The following is a 13,643-nucleotide window of genomic DNA, read 5'->3' on the forward strand; positions in this document are numbered from 1 at the left end:
CTTGCGATTCGCTCTGTGTTGTTTGTGTAGGTCATATTGTAAAGAAATTGTGAAGAGTTTTTGTTTTTTAAATGAATGAAATATTTCAATAAAAATTTTTTAGTGCACTTACCTAGTGTTTTATACGAATTTATAAATACACGTAATAGAGAATAAAGAAATATTTTGTATAAGTACATTATGTATTTTGAGAATTATCAAAAGTATTTTAAGACAAATAAGAAAAAGAAAAGAAAAAAATAGGTCACAGCCCATCAATTTTACTGAGTGTAGACGAAATCGTATCTATGCGAAATATTTGTAAAGAATTCAAACAATAATGATAACTATGCACCAATACATTAAAGTAACGCATTTACGCGTGCCGTTTTAAAATATATACGACAAAATGGATGTTTTCATTGTGTTTTCGACATAGAAACCTTTAAAGAAATGGAAATTTAATCATAGCTCGTAAATAACAAGGGTGGAAAATAAATATTAGCTTTATTATTATTAACATTGCGATGTGATTAAATAAGAATTTTAATAAAAATTAATAAAGCGCTTAATGTATAAGAATATTTTATACAAAAGCGCAACCAATTTTATTGGCTCAAATTTGTATTATTGTCTTCTTTTTTTATGCAATAAAAAACTAATTTTTTTACATATAAATGAAAATTACAATGTATGCATAAGTTATGAAATATTAGCACAATATTAATAGTAATAACCTAATTAACTCTATAAAAAAAAAAGTCAATGTTCAATGACGCGAATACCGCAATTTCCTTATACAAATTTCGCCTAAAAATTTGAATCATAAATTATTAAGGATTGTTCATTTCGAAAATATTATACCTTTATATAATATGGTATTAGAATTTTTCAACTTAATCAATACATGAGCGGAATACGTGTTCATAGCATACAGATGCGTTGTAAGTATATAATATAGATCCTGTGCGAAAGTACCTATAACAACTACAGTGGACGCATTTTATAAAACTAGCTTTGGGACCTGCACAAAGTGATTCTTGTAACTTGTATGTGATTGTTATAGGCGAAGAGGAAAAAAAAACAAAATACTTATAAATCTAATTTTATTACATATCTAGCGTTTAATTTAAACTACTTTAATACATATATATACAACACATTAATTATTAGTGAATAAATGAAAAAATTATAATTAAAAATTCCGCATAACATACACATTGTAAAGCATGAATCAAAACCAGTAATAATTAACAAAAATATGTTATTTTTGTAAGCAAATTTATTTCTAAATTTTTACCAAAAATTTTTATTTTCTACTATCTTTTTTTACGAAATTCGAGTCTTATAAACGAAGTAGTGTGTCTTATAACCGAATTTGTAATAATTTTTAGATACTGTATTATATTTTTGTTTTTTTGTTGAAATTTTTTCGGTTTTTGTGCTGTTCGGAATAATGATAAAGGGTAGTATAACCATATTAAATGGACATACATAAATATATTTGATACGCACATATCACGTTCGTAGTAAAAATTTGATAAAAAAAAAAGTATATTTTTGCATTTCATTCAATAACCATGTTCGATAATATAAAAGAGTAGGTACTGATCATATACATATTATAATAAATTATAGTCACCTAAAATATAACAATACCATCGCCGTTATAAAATGTTCCTTACACATAACCGACATAATATCGATGACGTATATTTGAATCGATGCTGGTCGGGATATGGGAATTAGAGCTAGATCTAACGTCGAAAACACTACTCCCCACCCAGTCCTGTTTCTGTTTATTTCTCGCGTTTGTTAAAGGTCTGCTGTTTGACGACGAAAACTGTCGGTAGGTATAGAGCGGCGGCGGGAAAGTCGACAGAAAGGAAAAGAAGTATAGGGGAAAAAACGAAACAAAGGGTCGTAGAAACAAATTATTTTCTAATCAGTGGTTTCTTCTCTATTAACTGTGAGACTTAAGACTTTTCTGACGAAAAATAAAAATAATTCCGTTTTATTTTTTCTTTCTTTGTAGGTACGTGTTTGCCTTTCGTTTCGATCCGTTTGCTTAACTTGTTTTATGTGTGTATATAGCATCTCCAATGATTTTAAAACGCTGTCTCATCTCGTGGTCAACAGACTTAATTAATTGTACGCTATAATGTCTAACTCCAATCACTATTCGAATTCGAAAAATATTTGCAGCGAAAATGAAGATTTTCAATGTTCCAATTATAATAATTTGTCCGTCGTTTGCGATGGTGACAAAATAATTGAAACGCTCATGCAGCAGTTAAAATAATAATAATAATATACGTTTCTACATCGCAATAATGACGAGCAAATTCGGTCAGGAATAATGCCCTTAGGAATAGTAAAGGTATTACACTGTTAAGGCGTCACGCAGGAGCAGCAGCGGGACGCGTATATATATGATATGTGTTTCTTTTGACAAGCGAAAAAATCGAATAAAACAATATTATATGCACTGCGATGGAACTTCTTCCTACACACACACACACATCGTAATAATAAGAAATAGTTTTCCCGAAGGTGCTTTTGGTGTAAACTGGCGTTTTCACTTACGAGCATTTTTTTTTTTCAATTAACTTTTTTTTTTCTTCCGTCATCTCTACCCACCCTCATTCTGCAGTCGTCATTCCATACCAGCACAAGCACAATATCCATCGTACCTATATACGACGGGACAGTTCGCGACGAGAATTGGCTACCGGAGAAGTTTTTTCAAGTGGTAAATTCGATTCATCCTCACCGACTTCCAGTGGTGTATAAATGACTGTATAATTTAATACGGCCTAAGCTCCGGAGAGTGTTGCCGCCCGTAAAAAGCTTGCGTATTTGCCACGCCGCTAGTTTTTATTTCCGACACCTTAAATTACTGCCGCCATCTGAAATCCTATAACAGCAGCCACCTCTCTCCTCCTCTTCCTCCTACTCTTCCAACTCCTCCATATACCACCCGAATTAATTGATATTAATCCACGATCGATATAGACGCGCCCATTAGTATAATATGCTTATAATTATATAATATATGGTTATAATAAAGGTATATATATATATATATTGATTGATGGTCTGGGACTAATATTTTCACCAACACGTTCGAATTAACGATAATTGTTTTGAAATAATATTATACCTATACTGTATTCATTTCTATACCAAACCGACCAATAATCGAATCATCGCTATTTAGGTAGTAAATAATACACTCAAAATTTAAATTATTCATTTATATCATACTTAAAACATAATTCCATAACGTATCTGAGAAATAATTATATACATGTAATAAAATGATCGTTAAAATATATTATAACGTGTGTTAATACATTTTGTTATGAAACGCAAATTAATTGGACCCAAATTTCTATGTTGAGTGAATTTGTTTTATTTATTGCTCTATAGTAATGAATTTTAATTAAATAACTCGATTCATGTAACAGATGCTTCAAAAGAGAAACTAAATTGTCCACTATTTTTCAATTTTTAGAGTATTATTAGTATATTTTATTATTTATTAGATTATAGTAGTAGGTACTTATATAGCTTACTTTTTAGGTATACTTTGAAATAATAATTCACTCAAATGATAGTGGTGAAAAATGTCGTACAGAAAAAGTTTTCAGTGTGAAATTATTAAAATATTTTAATACGGATTTGTCGGTCGCAATATTTATTATTCAGAATGAAAATACATCGTTTTATGCCTTCTGTTCAATAAATTATACCATCGCATTCCAATCCATTTAATTTTTTGGTTTAAAATAAGTAATGCCATCGTCGAGAAAAATATTATATAGTATTAATTGGTGAAAATTTAAAACTCTCCGAAAATATCAATATCAATCCAGTATTCATCGTATACCGCAAAAACTTAAAACCTCATATCCCTGCAATACAAATTCAAACCCTGATCCTAAATCTAAGCCCAAATCTTACGCTCATGCCTTATCTGGTTCCGAAAACAACAAAAACAATATTTCTGATATGAAAATATTATTATTAAAATTCTTTCTGAATTTCACTGCAATCGTTAATCCACTTATATCCCTTCTTTCCACTATCCTAAACAAAATTAATTTACCCGAGTCACATCAGCGTTACGTCATACTCATATATCATTTCACTTTTCATCCCGTTAATACATTAATTTATTATTATTATCTATTTTATTACTTTATACTCTTATTTATCATTACCTAATCCATATAATTATATACTATATAACTATTTATACATTATAATGCATACTACACATTTAGTACATGTATATTATCTCAATTATCTGTATCGTCTTATCTTGTATATGTACATTAATTGTCGAGTCGTAATAGTTTTGTGCTAATGGCTAATAAAAAAAAAAAAATTGGTGAAAATACGGTAGGCTATAGAGCTATCTTTTTGAATGCGCTTTACCCCAGATTGTGGTCTACCTGCGATTATTGGACGATTGTTGTTGGTCTATACAGATTGTTGTTGGTCTATACAATTTATATCTTTATTATCGTGATCTAATGGTAAAAAAAGATTAGAACTATCTTTTCCGAATTACTCACAACCTCATGAAAATGGTTGAACAAATATTTTTAAAAGTTAATCATTATCTATAATATCTATAATTATAATAGTTACTAATTAACGTTACAAAAATATTTGTGAATGAGGTTGTGAGTACTAATGTAGTCTGGGGATTTTTTTTCCTAGGGTCGGGGATTTTTTTCCGGGGTCGTTCGTCGTGGGATATTTTTTCAGAGGATTTTTTTCCTATTACTTCTTTTCCTACTTCATATTATATTTTTGATCGTATAATTAGTCATTGGGTGACAATACTTGAGTTCACATTTCATACACGGTTTTATATTTTCACGTCACGTTCAAAATGTTTGCAAAAGAATTTTACAAAATTATACAAAACGAAAAATCGGTTACTAATTTTTTAATTGCGAAAAATCTATTAGTAAATACAGAAAATATATTGTGCAATAAATGTGATATTGAAATGAAATATTACATGAAAAAAGAGCGTGGCAAAGAAAGAAAATTGTTGAGGTATAAAAGGAATAGGTGTTATTTAATATTGACGGTATAATAGTATTTATTAATTAACTATATATATATATATATATTTTTTTTTTATAATCTATAAATATAGAAAAAAATAATAGTTTTTGGACGTACATTGACAAAAATGGTCGAGCGTAACAATAATGGATTGAACATCGGTGCACAACTTGAACTGGTCTATTATTGGTGTCAAAATATTAAACAGACTACAATTATGAGTTTAACCGGTAGATCACATAATACAGTGTATGACTGAATGAACTTGTGCAGTGATGTACCTGTCAGAATGTTCGAAAATCTTAGTAAATTGGGTGGACTCGGAATAGTGATCCAAGTTAACGAATGCTTATTAAGAGAATCGAAGAAAAATAATAAATGTCGACTTCGATTTGCAGATTTACCAGCCGAAAATCTTAACGTCGAAGATGACTAGGACTTGGAAAATGTTAATCCTTTAGAAAAAAGAGCAAGAAACTATGGAAAACGACTTGATGGACCATGTGTATCCGGCTTGTGTGACAATAAGGGAAGGAAGGTATTTTGTTGTCCAAAAAAGGGACAAAACGACTTTATACGAAATCATACAAAACGAGGTTATTGCTGCGTCTACAATACATTCCGATGGCTGGTCAAGGTATAATGGACTCTCGGACCACGGGTACAACCACTATGTTATAAATCATAGCGAAAATTTCGTAGATCCAATATCAGAGGCACGTACCCAGAGAATTGAAAGTTTATGGCGGCCTTTAAGACTAAAAATCGTGAAAAATATGTGTGATACAACTCCAGATTTACTTCCCAAGGTATAATATAATAATAATAATAATACGTAGGTATATATAAATATAATAATAATTACAGGTATCTCATTGAAACGTGGCGGAGAGGTATAAATTAAAGTGACACATTTAACGCTTTTCTGAGGGACATGGCACAAGTATTCTAATATTTATTTATTTTATTTACATTTTTTTATTTCATTTTATAATTATTCATTCTATAATTATTATTGAAACAAATAACGAGACGGCGACAAAACCAAGACGTACGTTGATAATATAATATATAATCATTTTTTATTACATCATTCATACAAATTTTTGTTCGTTATTAAAACCCCTTTAAATCATTCCACTTATTAGTTTATTAGTAGAATATATTGTTTAAAATCGAAATATAGTTGTCAGGTGGAAAAACTAGATAGAGCGCATACTAGAAGATAGCCGAATTTAGACATAATTATTATTATATAGTATATAGTCGCTTTGCAGTTGACAGTTGTAAAACATCACACGATTATTAACAGTTATCGCTATAATTTTACCTTTAACTGCCTATTCAAATTTTTGTTTTTTTGTCTGTGTACAGCATAACTAGTCGAAATAATGCTTCAATTTTAAATTTTGAGGGTGATTTCCGATGTAAAAGTGAATATCCTTGGTGCATTATACAGGTCAAAAGTAAACATTTTTGAACAGTTTTCAAAAAAAATCGGGAAAAACAAAAAAAAAATGACAAAAAACGGGAATTTTTACGCAAAACCAGTTTTTGACCAAATCGATTTATTTATATGGTTGTAATTCAAAAACTAATCACAGTAAATACTTGAACTTTTCACCAAATGTTTATTTTAGTGTTATCTATATACAGTTTGATTTTGACTTTTTTTGAGTTATTTATAGACAACTGAAATTTTCGATTTTTATGAGAATTTTTTTTTTTGAAGTGTCGGTAAAAAACTTTTGGATGACCAATAATACTTGAACATTTAATACAAGGTTCCTTATGAGTTGTTCTTATTGTAGCTAAAAAAAAATTAGAAATCGATAGTCACATTTTTTTTTTTATAAGCGTTTATAGCTCTAATTTTTGCGAAATCTGTCGAAAATTTGCAATAAATTTTGAAGTTGAATAAAAGTTTTTTGTTTATAACTAAGGACTAAAAAAAAACACTAAGTTTTCCATAAGTTTTTCTTAAATTTTTACGAAATGGCGTAACGATAACGGTTTATCCAGAAACGATTTTAAATATTTGTTATTATTCAAAAAGTATAAGTCGTAGATACTTGAAAATTTTATCAGTTATTTAGATTGGCATTTCTTTACATGAGTAATATTCAAAATATTTTGACTTTTTTTGAGATATTTATAAACAACTGAAATTTTCAAGTGTCGATAAAAATTTTTTGGCACTATCAAAATACTTGAAAATGTAGTACAAAGTTTCTCATAAGTTATTCTTATAGTGATTAAAAAATTATAAGAATACATAGGGCAAATTTTTTTTTTATTAGTATTTGAAGTTCAAATATTGACAAAAATTCGTTAAAACCATGAATATTTGCAAATTAATTTGTAGTTCAAAATGCATAAAATTGTTTGTATATTTATATCTAAGATTATAAAATACAATACTAAGTTTTTCTTCAAATAAAAAAAAAAGTATAATAAGCATTAATGATGTTATTTTTCTAAAATTATTATATGTATTAGCTTGAGTGTCTTGAGGGAAGAACCAATTAGCGAAGGCACTTCGTCTTTTATACAATATATTTTAATTTTAGCCTAAGCGAGAAATAATACAAAAGCACTAGGTATGTTCAATATATTTTGTTAACCTAATTAATAAATAATAGGTAAATATACAAATTGAATTAAAATATTAATTTCGTACCAATATTCAAAAATAATTTAAGTACCTAATTTATTATAGTTATTTTTGAATTGGAATTTATCAGGAATTTATTTTTAAAAGAGAATAGTTATTAACTTAAAGTACAATATACACTAACTTCAAAGGGAATATTGTTATTCAAATTATGAAATACATAATAAACATTAAAACTAGTAACATAAATTCCAATTTTGATTTACTTAGATATTGCCATTCTATTATAAATTCATTAAAATCATTAAAATCATAACTGTTACCATACACTTACTGCAGTACAGTAGAACACACAATAGTCATATTTAAATTAAAAACAATTATTAAGCAATATACATTTTTACGAGCTTCATATCTCTTGAATTAATTAATATTCAATAATTTCGTCATTAAATAATTCGCATTCAAAGAATTTTTTTTCAATTAAAATATTTGATATTCAAAATATCAAACGCAATTTTATAAATATATTAATGAATAACATAATATACATTTGTAAATTTTAATCGCATAAATATTCACACAGTAATATTATAAAATTGCATTTATGTATTTTATAATTTGTATAAACATACGCGTCTAAACGTTTTTCATAGAGTAGGTTATTAAAACAAATCACGCAAGATTTACTAAATATTTATTTTATTTAGAAACTGTGCATTTTAAATGCGGTGATAAGATAACCAAACATTTCGAATGATTTTATAAATCTATACTTTTTAAATAATAGAAAAAAATAGTAACCTACAATTAACGCGTGAGTAAGACAGTAAGTTAATTTTTTATTATACTGGAGCAACCTATTTTTCAAGTAGTTATGTCATACTGTTATGTTTTTTCAATATTAACAACTAATTATTTTAACAATTTTCACCAATTATTTACATTTTGCATCCCAATTTAATACCTTGCTTTTGTTTTTGATATTTCTATAGAGTTTTGTTTTATAGATTTTTGTGACTTATTGTTTTTGTCATCATTGATTAATGTCCATAGCTTTAAGAAATGTTTCGCTATTGGTGATTTATTTGTTTCCCGTGTGTTTCTTAAACATAACTCCTACCGATGTTAAATCTATATGAAGCCTAATAAGTAAGGTATATCATACTCGTGTGTTTGATAAATTCTAGTAATTCTACATCGGTGTAAGTTGCGCCTGCGTTTATTGATTAATTTAAGTCTCGTCGACCGCCGTAGTTATGAATTGCATTCGATATTTATCGACTAATTTAATAATTATTATTAAACCGATAATTTGTACCAACTTAACATTTTACGAAAATGATTGAAACCATATCTTATATAGGTACCCGCCTGAGGTCCGGTAATATTTTTGGCCGATGTGTTCGTTTATCCGAAACGAAGGAATTGCGTACAGTTCATGTACCTACCTAAATCGTGATTTATAGATGGTTGTAGACGCCATTATATTGTATACATTGTAATAACATGACAATATATATTATATCATTACATATATACCTACCTAGAAAATCGTTTAAACGAATAAAACGGATATCCTTTAAACTCCTTACCTATGTATATAATATAGTGTATGAGTTTGGTCGAGAGATCGGCGGAAGGAGGAACGCATTATAGTTACGCAAAGATATTATTAACGCTCAAATATTGTGCACATGTATGCGTATACACTGAGCTCGTCGTAATCGCAGACCCGGGCACAAAACTATCAGATAAAGCACGTTTCACTGCACCAGCGTGAAGTTTATCTCGTTTGACGTGTTTTTAAACACGACGATTTAAAGTTTGCAGAAAGGGCCCGGGCAAGTCAATAAAACACACTATTATTATTATTAGGTATTATTATTACTATATGTATGTGCAAACTATGTCAAACGAAAATTATAAATATCCAGACATACACATTGTTCCCGGACGATGGGTACTTACCGCATGAGTAGGTCACAGTTTTCTGTGGCCGCCACTTGGTCAGGTTTATTAGAGGCATGTAATATTATAGTATTATTATGTATATAACATGGTTTTTCTTTCAAACTGATAGCGATGAATCATCACATTTTAAAACGATTCTGAGTGGCGTTTTATAAAAAAAATATATAAATTGTATAATGTATATTGTATATAAGTAGGTACATAAAATGTAATTTTTGGTTTGTTTTTTAAGACTCGGAGACAGTAAGCATATTCTCTATTAAAAAGTTCAAGTCCTACACTCGAAAAATTTGCATTTTCTTGCAAAAAAAATTAAATTATACAATGTAACTATACCCATACCGGGCTATACATAATACATAATATAATAATATAGGTACTTGTGCCAGTTGTGGTATTCCTCTCACAATTAAACACATAATATCCGAATGCCGCATATACGAAACGGACAAACGGGAAGCAGGCGTATCCAACATTTTATCAGAAGCCCTACACCCAAACAATATTAATAATTTGATAACATTTATAATTAAGTCCAAGCTTATAAATTGTATATAACCTGTAAATAATTGTATATATATTATGTAACCTATTGTAAACCAACGCCAATGGCCTTTGACGCCGAGGCTTAATATAAATAAAATAAAATATATATATATATATATATATATATAGGTACTCCGTTTAATGTACACTGTACGTTTTATCAGTGGATTTTGGTTTTGTATTGATTTTGTATATTATTATTGTCTAAAGACTTTTTAAGAAAAGCGGGTTTAGTCTTACAGCCATATATAAGGAATTATAATATCGGATCTAATGTTCATTGAAGTGCAAAGGTTAGTCACGACAGAGAAAAGTTAATTAAGGTCAGTTGGAAGATAATTATTCTAGTCAAGCGACCGAGTACCGAAGTATAAATCTGGAAGTTTGAGATCTTGTTATTGTAGTAGGTACTCCATTTTTGAAAATGCGAAAATATAATTTAATACATTTATACAGTATTTTCACAAGAATTTGAGACATTTCTTTCATTACTTCGAAATTTTTGATCCCAAAAGGTTTGTTCAACCACCAAAATAATTCTTATATATTTTGAAACTGCTTTTGAACTTGTGTATGAATAACACAACTCAGAAATATCGATAGACAATTCGTTTTAAAGACGTAAATAATTATGTGATTTATGTATATTGTTAGATTTTTTACGGGGTTAAAAGTTACAGATTTAAATTGTTGTAACCCTGTAACTCATTTTGGAAAATTAGTTAAAGGTGAAACTGTGAAAGTGAGCTTGCTTGGCGAATAATCTTGTAAAGGTATATTTTATTATATTATACTATTTCCACCAAAAACTGCAATATTCGTTTTAGAAAGTCTATTAAAATGTTCACTCTTTTATCCTAAAAGAATAATTATTACATTATAATTTAGATATTATGAATTTGATTATTTGTCTTTCTCATAAATTAAAGGTCAAAATGCATACATAATTTTTTGTATATCTTATAACTACGAAGATACCATAGTCAAAATTACTATAATATTAAAGTAAATTACTTCTAATAATAACTCAAACTAAAATTAATTATGCCTTAGTTATTATATATCTATAGCAACTAGCAACTATATTATATCATACTATAATATTACAATTTGAAAGATTAGTAACTATACCTATGTTAGGTCTCTAACTATACTAGGCCTCTCGTTAAGACGTTCAACCAGTGACGGGGTTATGTTGGCATTAGCCCCCCCCCCTTGGCACTAAGGCATTTATTTTATAAGACAAGTATTATGATACACACACACACACACACACACACACACACACACACACACACACACACACACACACACACACACACACACACACACACACACACACACACACACACACACACACACACACACACACACACACACACACACACACACACACACACACACACACACACACACACACACACACACACACACACACACACACACACACACACACACACACACACACACACACACACACACACACACACACACACACACACACACACACACACACACACACACACACACACACACACACACACACACACACACACACACACACACACACACACACACACACACACACACACACACACACACACACACACACACACACACACACACACACACACACACACACACACACACACACACACACACACACACACACACACACACACACACACACACACACACACACACACACACACACACACACACACACACACACACACACACACACACACACACACACACACACACACACACACACACACACACACACACACACACACACACACACACACACACACACACACACACACACACACACACACACACACACACACACACACACACACACACACACACACACACACACACACACACACACACACACACACACACACACACACACACACACACACACACACACACACACACACACACACACACACACACACACACACACACACACACACACACACACACACACACACACACACACACTTATCAATAATTAATATAAAATATCTTCATGGTCTCAACAGATAGTAATATAATTGAACGATTTTCAAAAGTTAAAAAAGAAACTTGGAATTAATAATGTAATATAAATATTTTTTTAATAAACAATTAATTTTTGTTATTACTTTTATAAATAGTTTCAGATGAAAATTGATAGCAATTTAACTATTTAAAATATATTGTCATCGTGTAACAAATACATAACAAAAAAAAAAATGATTTACATAGTAAATTAGATTTATATTAGTGAGTGATAAAATCCATCCCTGGTTCAATAAGAGAAAAACAAAAATAAAACACTAATATCTTGTAAAGAATACAATATTATAATACGTATATTTAATAAAATAAGCAGTAAAAATAAATTTACTAAGTTAAAACCTGATACAAGTTTGAATTTTAAAATTTGGTTCATGTAACAATAATAGTTAAATTTACTAGAAAGTTTCCATATCGTTGAGTTTAATTTCGATAATGTCGAATCATTTCTTTTTTTATAATATATAACTAAAATAATTTATATACGTATATCAGGTGATTATTTTATCATTTAACTGTTATTTTCTTCGTAAATTTATGCATTTTTTAAATCACTTTTTTTACATAACTTGAATAAGGCATCACACAATAACTTGGAAAAATATAACATTTATAAATTTAAAAATGATGAGCATTTTTCAATCGAAAATTGTTTTATAAATACAAAGTCATTATATAAGGAAGAAAATAAATAATCCCTTTTAGCCTTTTAGGTGTATAGTGAAAATCGATAATTTCGAAATCAAGTAGTGAACATGTGACCGGTGTAATAATAGCTCTTGTTAATTTATAGTAGAATTATAGCCGTATAGGTACCTATACTTCAGCAGGTTTAGCTAAATATCGAATTGTAAATTTAAAGGACAGATTGACATCAATTGATATCCTGAAAACCAGCATTTAATTATTTCACTGATCCACTAAATGCAATTATCTGCACTAACTAGTAACTATACACAAACGACTGAATATATATAGGCTATATAGTTATAGGTACTATGAATTATGATTAGACATTAGAGAGAGTATGAGCAAATTATATAAATAGTGAATTGCTATATGGATTATACAAATAGCACATAATTTCCTTACAATAAGCAAACCATAAATCTTAATTTTATAAATAATATAAGACAAAAACGAAATAATTATAAACATTTTCAACATTTATAAGATATAAATGATAATTGTATTATTTAGAATGTTGTATCACATCGTAATCGATTTTTTTTACATTTCTATGCGGTGCGATGAATGTATTGATTTTAAAATAATATGTTTTTTTTCCAAAGATATTTTTACTGTAGAAAAATAATTTGATTTTCCACTTCACCTTATTTTGTGGTCAGTAAGTATATTTATGATTTTTTTTTTT

The 13,643-nt window shown here is 29.0% G+C and overlaps 1 protein-coding gene across 1 annotated transcript in view; it reads right to left on the reverse strand.

Annotated features, from left to right (window-relative positions):
* The window catches only part of LOC107167113 (uncharacterized), a 152,297-nt gene that overhangs the window by 40,552 nt on the left and 98,102 nt on the right, over positions 1-13,643 (reverse strand). The window lies entirely within an intron of this gene.

This window comes from Diuraphis noxia, unplaced genomic scaffold (genome assembly GCF_037042655.1).
Source record: "Diuraphis noxia isolate RWA-SAM2 unplaced genomic scaffold, SU_Dnox_SAM2 contig0003, whole genome shotgun sequence".
NCBI classification, from domain to species: Eukaryota; Metazoa; Arthropoda; class Insecta; order Hemiptera; family Aphididae; genus Diuraphis; species Diuraphis noxia.